A 13,099-nucleotide genomic window follows, 5' to 3' on the forward strand; every position below is an offset into this window, starting at 1 on the left:
TCTCTCTCTCTCTCTCTCTCTCTCTCTCTCTCTCTCTCTCTCTCTCTGTCTCTCTGTCTCTGTCTCTGTCTCTGTCTCTCTCTGTCTCTCTCTCTTCCCACATTAGCCACTTTTTTGAGTTAAGACAAAATATAAACATTTTGAGGGAGGGGCAAAGCATTAAACCATAATCAGTCCAAAAATATGTATTGCCAGATTAGCTCTCTACCACCTAGACAAATAGCAAAGATATAATGAAGAGTTATTGGACTTGAAGTCAGGAGGGATCTAAATTCAAATCCCAGATCTGACATTTACTAGTAATGTGACCCTTCCTCTCTGAGCCTTCATTTCCTCATTTCTAAAATTGAGTTATTTTGCACTATCTACCTCAATGAGTGGTTGTGAGGTTGTTAATCTTAAAATACTACATATAAACATGAATGATTGTTATTATTAGTCTCTAAAGCAGGGCTTTTTAAACTTTTGGTGTATAATGGGTCCCTATGGCAGTAGGTGAAGGCTGTGGAACTCCTTTCTCAGAATCATGTTTTTAAATGTGTAAAATAAAGGATATGACATTACAACGAAAACCTATAGAAATTCAGTTATGAAAAGATTAAGAAAAGCAAATAAAGAACCCCCTGCTCTAAAGAAACAGGACATTAAAATTTGATTAAAGGAGAGAGGGGTGTGGAAAAAGTAAAAACGCATTGCAGGTGAGCAGGAAACAGGGAAAAGGGCCCTGAAAGTCAGCGGGGAAAGTGCAAAAGGAGGAAAAGGGACCCAAACACAAATGTCAGCTTTACCCTTTTGCCCTAGGCTGGTCCCAGCAGGAATTCTGCATTCACTTTCCTTTACAGCTTTTGACAGCTGCCTAATACCGACCTCTGTCCACCCTGAGTGCTTCAAAAATGTGTCTGACTAACCGGGATCTGACCGTCAGGCTGCTAACAATCTAGACCAAGCTAGGCCAGGATTATAAAAGCTTCTCTAGCTCCTTTGTGCATGTGTCTCCTAAGGAGGATGGATGCTCGGAGAAGAGGAGGAGATGGGCAAAATAGCAGCAGCCTCCTCCCCAGGGCCTTTGGGCCTAGTCCTCTATAGTCACTCAGGCAATATGACTTCCCAAAGATGCTAGACAAGCATTCTAACAAGGGCATTTCAGGCAGCAGCAGAGGAAATTAGGAGAAAAAAATCATCTGTCCCGGTGCTATTCCTCTTAATGGGAGAAATAATGCATTCCAGGCTGAGATTGTCCATCACGAATGGTCTGCCCTGAACAGGGAAGCTTCTTGCCTTTGTAAGAGAGCATCTTGAGCAGGCACACAACCTAGTCTTTTCTGACCATGTTTTATTCCCACTCCATCCACCACCTAGGAATAAACTTGAGCTGTTTCCAGAGCTCCTCTGGCCGAGTGACCAATCTGTTGAGTCCTCCAGTCCGTTATCCCAGCAGCTCCAGAGATCTTGTCTCTCAGCCCTAGGGACTTACTCTGCTGGACATTGGTAGCAGGAGTCAGCCTGTCACTGCTGCTGTGTATGACAAGCTATGCCCAGCACTGGGAGAGGGCCTGTGGGCCATACAAACCAAGCAAAAGAAAGAGTTTCTGTCCTTGAAGCTTTTTTGGTCTCAGAGGAAGGGGCTTTCTGCACTGGATTTGGTGTCAAATGACTGCAGTTGGAGAGGCTGGGTGAGTGACCTTAGGCAAGACTCCTTTCCCCTCATCTATAAAGAGTTAACCTAGACATCAGACCTAGAATGAATGGGTCTGATCTGTAGCTCAGGACCAGTGAAGCAAACAAAGCAGGGGAAGCAGGACATAGAGGGATAACGTGGCTGTTCTGAGAGGGCAGAGGCTGAAAGGGTTTGGGAGCCAGACCTTAGTCAGAGGTGGGGTTAAAAAAAAAAAAAAAACAGGTACATCAGCAGGATGCACTAATGGCTTTTTCCATGAATCCAGTATCTATAAAAGTTGCTTTTTTGCAAAATTGAAGAAGCAAAGGTCTGACAAGGAACAAGGCCACTCTCTTTTAACAGGCATTTTCAATAACTTTATCCTTTATTTCCGTCATACAGAAATGTAAAGGAAAGCTTTCAGCCAAAGTAAGGGAACATTTTAAGTCATCAGAATGCGCAAGCAACCTCATTTAGAAGGAATGAGATTTAGACAAGCTGTCACTCTCAGCCTTGCTCCCAGCCTGTTGTTTCCTAGTTCAGTTTACTGGGGAGCCAGGCTCCCTCCATTAAGCAGCCTGGGTAGAATCACAAGGCAGCTACCTAGAGGGTCTAGTGGCCCAAGGTCACTGACACTCTTTGCCTTCCCCAGCCACAGCAAAGTGCAGAGTGCCCCATGGGTCAATGCTCAATCACAATGTGGGCTTCCTTCAACCGTGGCTCTTCAGCCTACTGGGAGACAGGACTGGGTCTGACCACAGGACTCTGTGTTCTGTTACTCTGAGAACCTTGCCTTATGCTCCAGACATCATACATGCCAAAATTCTCTCCAAAACCCACGAATGAGAACTAAGAGACAAGATCTGGATAGGAGACCTGACTTTGCATCCAACAAGCTAGGTGCTGAGCCTTGTTTTCCTGAGCCTCAGTCTGAGTACAAATATGATAGAAAGATACAAGCCATGTCACTTCCCCAGCCTCAGTTTCCTCTTCTATAAATGAAGGGGATGTATTAGATGGCCTCTGAGGTGTCTTCCAGCTCCAGACCTTACTAGTTGTGTAACATTGGGCAAGTTGAATAATTCTCCGGGCCTGAGTTTATTCATCTGTAAAATGGAAACAATTTTAAGAGCGAAAGGTGAAACCAAGAAAGCACCACATAAACTTTTAAAATGCAAAACAAATGTTAGCAATTTCTTCCCTCAAATCCCAATCCTCTCTATGAGGAGGAGATCTCTTGTAATAGCAGGGAATATTTGTTTCTTTCCTTTTCCCATCCCTTCCACGTAAAGACTCTTGCCTTTAAAAAAAAAAAAAAAGAGCTTAATAACTGAAAAATAAAATGGGAGTGGGGGGTGGGTTGTAGTTTAATTATGGCCCTAAATGGATGCAACTTTAAAAGAATCACAATGACCCAACTGAGCGAAACTAGAGAGCTGAAGAGTTCTACCATCCTATTTTAGCGCCCAGTTTTTAACAATAGTTTGCTTTCTATAGCATTTTACACTTTAGGAAGCACTTAATTCCCTCCCAGGGAAGCAGACAGTACAAGTACCCGTCTAGGGGACATGATCTGTCTGCTCAAGGTTACACAATAGCAAGTTGCCAAAGAGATCTCTGACTTGGGTCTCCTGACGGCCAGTCGTTCCAGTGTCCCTCACCAGCTCTTTAATGCTCATTATCAAACCAGACCCTCCTAGACTTCTCCCTTGACCCATCCAAAATCCTTTAGCAGTCATTTATGATAAACAGCCGCTGCTGAGTCAAGGCTGGCAGAACCCCTAGGCTAGGCCAAAACCTTTGTGTGCATCGTGGTCAGCCACCATGTCTCACACACTGAAGGGCAGTTCAGTACAGTAGAAAAAGACCTGAACTGGCCATCAGAGGACCTGAGTTCAAATCCTAGCATTGCTACTTGACTACCTGCATGACCTCAGGCAAGTCACTTCACAATTTTGAAACCAGTTGGGTGTCTCCATGGCAACCAGTTGGGTGGAGCCACTCAGCCATCAATCCATTGGCCAAAGCAATATCCAGCCTTTAATCTCAACTGGGTCTGAAACTGATCATACTTCTAGAGACAGGCAGATTCCTGAGCTGAAGAATGTAAAGAGAGAGACAGTATAGTACAGGGGGAAAGCATTTAATGAGAGAACTTTGGCTGGAATCCCTACTCACCTACTTACTATCTTTGTGATCTTTGACAGATGCTTAACCTCTCTGGGTCTCAGGCTCTTCAATATAAAATGAAGGTATTGAACTCAAAGACCTCAAAGTTTCTCTTCAGCTCTGAAACTATAACCTTCTGACCCTTTGACCTCTCTGGACCTGTATTTCCTCATCTGTAAAATGAGGAGGCTAGACTAGATGACCTGTTAAGCTCCCTTCCAGCTCCCAATCTATGCTCCCACCATAATGTGGCTATAATCCCACGGAACACACTCTTTGATGGTGGTCACGGTGATGGGCACAGTGAACAGTAAGATGATCCAAGAAAAAAAATTATCTGCCTCCCTTTTACTCATCACTGGATTTGTCCCTTTACTGTGAGTGCCTTAGTAAGTAGCAGAATTAATCAATTGAGAAACATTCATTAAATATTTACTGTGCAGGCACTGAGGGACACAGATACAAAGAATGAAGCAATCCCCATTGGTAAGGAGTCTCCATTCTAAGGGAGGGGGCGAGGGCATTGGATATACAAAACAAATATAAGAAAATAGACACAAATAAATTCAAAGTGATTGCTACAAGGTAGTTTGGAAGGGAGGGCACTAGCAGTGGGAGAATAGGGAAAGACTTCATGTAAAAGGTGGTATTGGAGTTACAATTGAAGGAAAAGAGTCAGACATAGAGATCAGGAGGGAGTGCCCTCCAGGCATGGGGAACAGCAATTACAAGGACACAAAGACCAAAAATGGAGTGTGATGTGTAAAGAAGACAAGAAGAAGAGACCAGAGAGAAATCCAGTTTGACTCTAAGGAAGGAGTGGCAAGCCCAAATTAAAGTTTCTAGTTTGGAAAGAAGTCAAAAAAAGGGGAGGGGGAAGACCCTCCTCACCCCCTTTGGAAAGGACACATGTTCTAGGTTGCTCAGTGCAAGCTAGACAAGAATTAACCTCTCAGGCCATTAAGTACCCAGCATTCTCTAAGGTAAAGAAAAATTTGCCAACTGGGAGATAAATCAAGGCGCCTCTTCTCCCAGTGACTTGGGAGAGAAGATGAGACTAGATTTATGGAGGACCCTCGGTCTCCTGACAGCAGTATAATTACTGATCCCAGAGTCATTAATCAGCAATTCGCTGATGACTTTGGGAGTCTGTACATCTCTAACTCTCTCCATTCTAAAATGACATTAAGTTAGGAACAATTATTTGAATGCTATACAGTTGAGCATTTGGCTTAAGAGAAAGGAAGAGGAAACTTCCCTAAATAAATCAAATGTCCACATTTTTTATTAATCTCCAGGCTCCAGAGCGTCTTTTTTTCACATTCAACAACTAGATGAACTTCATGTTTTATATATATATATATATATTTTTTTTTAAGTACCTTTCTGTAGGAGTGGCCTACAGCCACCAAGTAGCCTAGAGTTGTGCCCTATATTGTCCTCAATGAACTGAAAATACTCACTTGGTTCCCAGATGGAAGATCCTTTCACTTAAGATTTTGGTATTTGCCAAGATGGTGGATGGCATCAGGTCTTCACCCTGTGGCCATCTCCCAATGGGAGGAGAGCATAACTGATTTAATTAAAGCATTTGTAGAATGAAAGCCTTTATTGCCCAGCAAATGGTGTAATAGAAGTTGATGGGTAGAAGAAACAATTGACCTAGGTACCAAGGCGAACTCTCTGCACAGTGGGGAGGTAGGGGGCATCATACAATAAGCATGATTTAAGGGACATCTGCCTATGAATATAGTCCTCACTTGTCTTCAACAGGGTCTGAAAGCCAAGGCAGCTAGATGGCTCATAGGTAGAGTGCTGGGCCTGGAGTCAGGAAAACCCAAATTCAAATCTAGGCCTTAGACACTTACTAACTATGAAACCCTGTGCAAGTCTCAGCCTTAGTTTTCTCAGTTGTAGAATGGGGATTGTTTTGAGAATCAAATGGGATAATACTTATACAGCACTTAGCACAAGTGATGGAATTCTAAAAAAGCTCCCCCCAGCCCCAATATTCTTACTTCCTTACAGACCCCACTGAACAGCACCTATGTAACCACTCCCCTCTCCCCTCAATATCTTAACTTCTCCTTCTCCATATCTGCCTCACTGCTCACTAGAACAGGTGCATCCATGAACTGAGATTTCTCACAGAATAGCAGGCGTGTCCATGTGATGGGATCCCAGCCACTGCCCCCAGACCCATTCATCATATCTCCCACGGAAACAACAGGTGTGTCCATGCACTCAACCACAACCACACCCATCTAGTCCCAGACAGGAGCAAAATACTCAGCCAATCAGAAAGCAGAACCAGCAGGATGCCCAAGCCAGATGAGGACCCCAAAACAACAGAAGGGACTTTCCCTAAGAGGCACCTGTGCAGTAATTGTAAAAAAAAAAAAAACTGACCTAGAGTAAATTTATGATGTAGAGAGGCTTATTATAATGTCATTATCATACATACATACCCCCCTAAATGGGTTTTTCTATATGCATTGTGGGTAGTAGCATGCACAGTTCCACTGTGGCTGGGACTCCTCCCCTATTACCCTTAACAAACCCCTCCTGCCTTTTTAATATTCATGATTTCTGTTCTGTAATTGCGTCTTTACTCTATACAAATCCCTCTTGTTTTCTCTGAAGTTGCTGGTTCCTCTCAGAACTTAGCCCGATTCATGAGAGGCATCAATCTCAATAAATGCCATGCTTGGATTAGAGGTGGTCTGACTCTGAATTCTCTGAGAATTCCATCACAACACATCATGAAACCACAACACAAGGCCAGGCACATGAGTGTTATTGTTGTTCAGCTGTGTTTTCTTGGCAAAGACACTGGAATGGTTTGCCATTTTCTTCTTCAGCTCATTTTATAAATGAGGAAAGTGAAGCATACAGTGATAAGTGACTTGCCCAGGGTCACACAGCTAATAGTGTCTAAGGCCAGATTTGAACTCTCAAAGATGAGTCTTCCTGACTTCAGGCCTGACACTCTAACCACTTCACCACCAGTGCTTATTCCCTTCCATGCTATTACAGCAGGAATGTGCCAGAGCCAGCTCTAACTGAATTAAGAGATCAATTGTTAAATTGTCAGTGTGAGCATTCACACCTCAGAAATTGGCAATTGCTACAAATCAGGACTTAATTTATTGTTCTATTGGTTGTCTAGTCTTCAGAAAGTCTTAATACAGGTTAAACTTAAGTGTATGTCCGTCCATTGCACACCCCCCACAGTTGCTCAGTAATTACAAGCCCAGGGGGAATTGCTCTATAAACCTGGCTTGAGCTCAGCAGGAGTCCTGGAAAAGGCTCCAGGAATCCAGTCCTCACTACAGGACTGGAGGCTGATCATATTAACAGACTATTAGACTGTGAACTCCTTCTTCCCTTTCTTTGTACCACTATGCTTAGTACAGTTCCCGGCACATAGAAAGCACTTTGTTCAGTCGTTTCAGTCGTTTCTGACTTTTCAGGACCCCATTTGGGGTTTTCCTGGCAAAGATACTAGAGTGATTTGCCATTTCCTTCTCTAGCTCATTTTTACAGATGAAGAAACTGAGGCAAACAGGGTTAAGTGACTTGCTCAGGGTCACACAGCTAGTAAGTGTCTGAGACTGGAATGTAGTATACAGTAGTAAACAGTATTAACATTGTAGTTAAATTAGAGGTATTAAATATCTGGTCCTAGAAATTCAGACCTAGACAAAAGCATGGGACATGTACTTTTGTCCATAAAATGGATTTTTCACTATCCGGTTTCATTCAATTAGAAGTCCAAAGTTATTGAAAAAGGAAAAGCAATGTTACACTTTTTTTATGTTCTTGATTTGTGACTTCATAAGAGGCTGGAGGGAGGGGGAAGGGGGAAGGAAATAAGCGTTTATACAGCACATACTATGTGCCAGACACTGTGCTCAGCTCTACAAATATCTCATTTTATCCTTAAACAACACTGAGAGCTAGGTGTACTGTTATGATACACACTTCACAGTTGAAGAAACTGAGTCTAGAGGTTAAGTGATTTGTCCAAGGTCACACAGCTAGTTAGTGTCTGAGGCTGCACTGGAACTCCTGACTCCAGACCCAACATTCCAAATGCTGCATCACCTAGCTTTAGGGAACTCTAGGTAAAGAAACTCCTTCTTTAATTGCAGATATGTGACTGTTCTGCCACTTAGAGTCTTACAGATTTACCTGGGTATGATAAGGTGTTAAATAATTTGCCCAGGGTCACATAACCAGTATGTGGCAGCATTTGAACCCAGATCTTTCTGTGTCCGAAGCTGCCTTTTACTGTGATGCTAACAATTCACGAAGTCTAGTTGAACACATATGAAATCAAATCTATTTTCTTTATGTCTCACATACGATCCCTCTCCCTTTCCCTTTCCCTCTTTCTCTCCACCTACTTCATTAGGATACTTAAAAACAATTTCCCAGAGTGTCAGGAATAATTCATACCACTGTCTAACATGAACTTGAAGACCTTCAGTTAAACCACAGCATTTACAAATTCTTTTGCAGAATTATGGATAACAATTATCCATCACCTTCTTAAAAGTGAATTTGAATAGTGTCTCCTCTTCTCTTCTTGACTGGGCTGAACTCTGGGAAGCTCTGATTTCCCTCCCCACACATATGTCTTCCCAAAAGCTTTACCTGTGTGTCTTCTTCCTCCAGTCTTTTTAATCTAATGCTTTTTTTTTTAAACCATTTCAATAGCTAAATTCCTCTGTTCTGATTTTGTGGTCCCACGTCTCGATAATTGTAACTTTTTCCATGCCAGCTTCAGGACTCCAACCTCAGTCTTTTCCAATCAATCTAAAATTCAACTGAAGGGGAAAATCCATATATTACCAAGTTCATATCACTATCCTTGCCTTCATTGTTCTTTCTAATTAAGTCTGTTCAGGACCCTTTGCCATTTCATCTTCCCCATTCTTCCCTGCAGTTTCCAACTCCTATATCCTTTACTTTCATTTTAGCCAAATCAGTATCCAACTGGCTCTCTGCTGCTAATTCTCCACCTTCTACTACCCTATTCCATCACTCAGATTGATAGAATATAAGCTTCTTGAGAGCAGAGAATGCTTTATTTTTTTCCTTTGTGTTTCTACGGCCTAGTATGGTGCCCAGCACATTTTGGGGGAGGGGGCAGACCCATAATTTCTTTCTTTTTTAAAATTAGAGAATGTTTTGTTCTACTCTTGACAAACATCCTAAAACATGAGCATTTTCATACATAAAGAAAAGTAGAAAAAGAGGTTAATATATGAGACCTCAAGTCTATTATGTACTGCTTTCATTTGAAAAAAATTAATTAATTCAGTATGCTAGTTTCAGAGCTGTCCTATTTGAGATTTATGATTTTATTGATAAAGGGGACTTCATGCTAAGGAAATTTCCTCTACCAATGTTGGTGGGCACCTGCTTTGAAATCCAATTGTCTTGGAGAGTTGTCTAGGGAACAGAGAAGTTCACACAGCCTGTCTGTGTCGAAAGCCAGACTGGAACTCATGTTTTCCTGACTCTGAGGACAGAGCTGTGTCCTTTAGCCACAATTATTGTCACCCCGCATCTAGCAGAGGCATAAGGTTTATTGAATTGAACTGAATGCCTTCTCATTGCATATATTGGCCTGGGGTAAAGAATGTATCTTTGCTACTTTATAGCCTTACCTACCATTTAGGGTCATGCAAGCCTCTTAGAACAGACTGGGCCTATCTTCACCATGCTGAGTGAGGGAACAGAAAAAAGAAAAAGGGAGCAGGGTTTCACTGTACTCTGTAGATTAGAGTTTTTCTTTTCTTCCTCTACAATTCCTGCCAAGCTAGCCCTGCTCCTTCCCCTTCTCGCTCTACCTTGCAAACTGTGAGGCAAATCAGCCAGTTCCAGTTTCCAGGGTGGAGGCAGAACATCTCTCCATTAATAATAAACACTGTTGTAACCCGTAGCTCAGTATCTTTTTCAAATAGATGAGTTTGGAGAGTGTCTGGTTTCCTTTTGCTGTGCGTGTACAAATACTCTTCACACGATCTTGGTGGGTGGATGTAGGCTTTCTCTAAAATGGCTTGGTGTAGGGCAGTGGGGTCACACTTAAATAGAAACTGGGCCACAAATCCACACATGCCTGAGTTGTAAATTTGACTTAGTTTTGTGATGGCATGCATTTCTTACTGTATTTTCATTTATTTTGTTAAATGATTTCCAATTATATTTTAATTTGTGAGCTACAATGTGTCCCACAGACATGTGTTTGACGCCTCTGGTGTGGGGGGTGGGTAGGGGGTTGGACTTGAAGACAAGAAAGGTGTTCAGTCTTTGAGTTGTGTCTGACTCTTCATGACACTGTGGACCATATCATACCAGTACTGTCCATGGGGTTGTCTTGGCAAAGATTATGGAGTGTTCTGCCATTTCCTTCTCCAATGGATTAAGGCAAACAGAGGTGAAGTGACTTGCCCAGGGTCACACAGTTGTAAGTGTCTGATGATGAATTTGAACTCAGGTCTTACTGATGTGCTCTATCCACTGAGCTACCTAGTTTCCTCTGAAGTCATGAAAACCTGTGTTCAAATCCTGCTTCAGACAATACTAGGTGTGTGGTCCTGGGCAAGTCACTTAGCCTTTCTGTGCCTCAGTTTCTTTATCTGTAAAATGAAAGGTTTAGACTAGACAGTCTGTAAGGTCCCATTTAGCTCTGAAGCTATGATTCTAAGTACAGGTCATTCATTTGAGTTTGAGTTCAAAGCTCATTTCAAGAGCTACCTTCTACATGAAGCCTGTCCTGATTCCTCTCTCCCAGCTACAATCCTTCCCAACTCTGCCCCACCCCCACCCCCTTCCCTTAATTTACTTTAAATACCACAATTACCTTAAATTATTTTGTATGTGCTTAGGTGTACTTGTTGCTTCCCCACTAGAGTGTAAGCTTTTTGAGGTCAGGGACTACTTCATTTCTGTTTCTGTATCTCAGGAGCCCAGCACACAGTAGCCATTTCTAAATGTTTATTGATTGATTGATTTGAGTTTACTAAGGCAAGTTTGAAGACAAACCAGTTTTACCAAACAAACCAATCTTACCAAAGACTTACCCAAGGAACCAGTCACCTTTAGATCTCCCTCTGTGATCCTGGAAGGCTGAAATGTCCCTTCTGAATTAGAAGGGTGGCTCTTCTCTCTTAATTTTTATAATTGGAGAAACTAAAGCCCCTCCCCTCATATCCTGTTTAAGATGATCCTTTGGCTTCATTGGGAACAAAGTCAATTTCTCTTTCATTCTAGGGATTCACACTTTCTCCTTAGACCTGCAATGCAAATTAGCAATAACTCCCCCAACACAGCACCTAAAAAGAAATCACAGAATCAAAGAGTCAGGAGTGATTCAGACAGCGTCTCCCTCTCCCTCCCCCTAATTCATGAATCCAGTGGAGCCAAAACACAATCAAGCTGTTCGCATATGAAAGGGTTGGCGCAGTGAAGCAGAAAGAGGAGGGAACTGCGTGACCTCCATTCCCTCCCTAGAATGATTTCCCTTTTGGTAAAATGGAAAGTGAGGGAGGGGACTACTTTAGATAATCTATAAAGCTTCCCGGGATAGCACAGGGGGACAGTGGAGGGAACATTGAACTCGGAGGACCGAACTTGAATCAGATGACCTGAGTTCAAATCCCAGCTGGACCACTCGCTACCTGCATCAACTGGCAAATCACTTAACCTTCAGTGCATCAAGGAGGTGCTTCCGATAAAGTGCTGAACTTGAATCAGGAAAACCTGAGTTAAAATCTAGCCTTGGACACTTCCTAGTCATGTGACCCTAGGCAAGTCATTTAACTTCTATCTACCTCGTGTGTAAAATGGGGATCATAGTATCCACTTCCCAAGGTTGTTGTGAGGGAACAGTGAGATACGATTTATAAAGTGCTTAACAAAGTACCTGGCACATAGGTATTTCATAAATGCTTGTTCCCTTCCCCTTCTTCCTTCTAGCCCTAAGTCCTACAATTTTTTTCCACCTAGACCTATGAATTTATTGGTGTGGAGAAACCCTGTGAAAACTCTCTCTGCTGACTTTAATCTACAATTGTCATGTAAATTATTATTTTACAAAATTGGGGGCGGGCTAGGTGGCACAGTGAATAGAGCGCCAGCCCTAGAATGTGAGTTCAAATCTGGCCTCAGACACTTAACACTTACTAGCCATGTGACCTTGGGCAAGTCACTTAACCACAATTGCCCTGCCTTCCCCCCTCCAAAAAGCAAAAAAAAAAAAAAGAAGAAAATTGACTAAGGCACTAAGAGATCATGCTACTTCCCTAATACTGCCAGTGTGGGTCGAGTCTTCCTGTATACAAGGTCTAACTATGATCTGCTAAGCCTAGCTGCCTTTCAAATCAATATTATATTTTAATGTAGCTGGGGGCAGGAGGGGGGGAGCTGATCAGCTCACTCCTTCACGATCAATTGATTTTCCCCTAGCCCAATTAATGTAATCACAGAATAAAAGACAAGATACAGAGAAAACAAGGTTTTAAATGAAATGCAAAGGAAGGTTTTATAGTTTTTGTTACCGATTAGAAATAAAGATAGGTGGCTAGGTGGTGAAGTGAATAGAGCATTGGCCCTGGAGTCAGGAGGACCTGAGTTCAAATCCAGACTCAGACACTTAACACTTACTAGTGGTGTGACCTTGAGCAAGTCACTTAACCACAATTGCCCCTATCAAAAAAAAAAAAAAGAAATAAAGAACAAACTCAATGGAATTGGAGCAGAGTTTTCTATTGGTTGGTTAAAGGTTGGTCATATATATCCCTGGTGGTCTTTCCAAAAACTTGCCAGCTCTTCAGTCTGGAAGAATAGGATCACTTTGGGAAGTGTAATCACTGATATGCTGGTAAATATTTAACAACTAGCTCCCTGGGGGAAAAAAAGTATCTACAACACACTTGCAAATTTAATAAAACTTAAATTTAAATTTTCTTCATTACTTTCTTAAGTCTAGAAATCAACAACAACAAAAAATAAATCAAGCCCACATTTTGTAGAGCTTATCAATTTGGAGGCAGCCAGGTGGCGCAGTGGTTAGAGTGCTGGACCTGGAGTCAAGAAGTCTCATCTGTCTGAGTTGAAACCTGGCCTCAGACACTAGCTGTGTGACCCTAAGCAAGTCACTTAATTCTGTTTGCCTCACTTTCCTCACCTGTAAAAGGAGCTGGAGAAGGCAATGCAAAGCTCTCCAGTATCTTTGCCAAGAAAACCCCAAAACAAAGAGTC

The sequence above is a fragment of the Petaurus breviceps genome, unplaced genomic scaffold (assembly GCF_028583685.1).
Source record: "Petaurus breviceps papuanus isolate PSGF00001 unplaced genomic scaffold, PetGlider_PUasm1.0 91133, whole genome shotgun sequence".
In the NCBI taxonomy this organism is placed as follows: domain Eukaryota; kingdom Metazoa; phylum Chordata; class Mammalia; order Diprotodontia; family Petauridae; genus Petaurus; species Petaurus breviceps.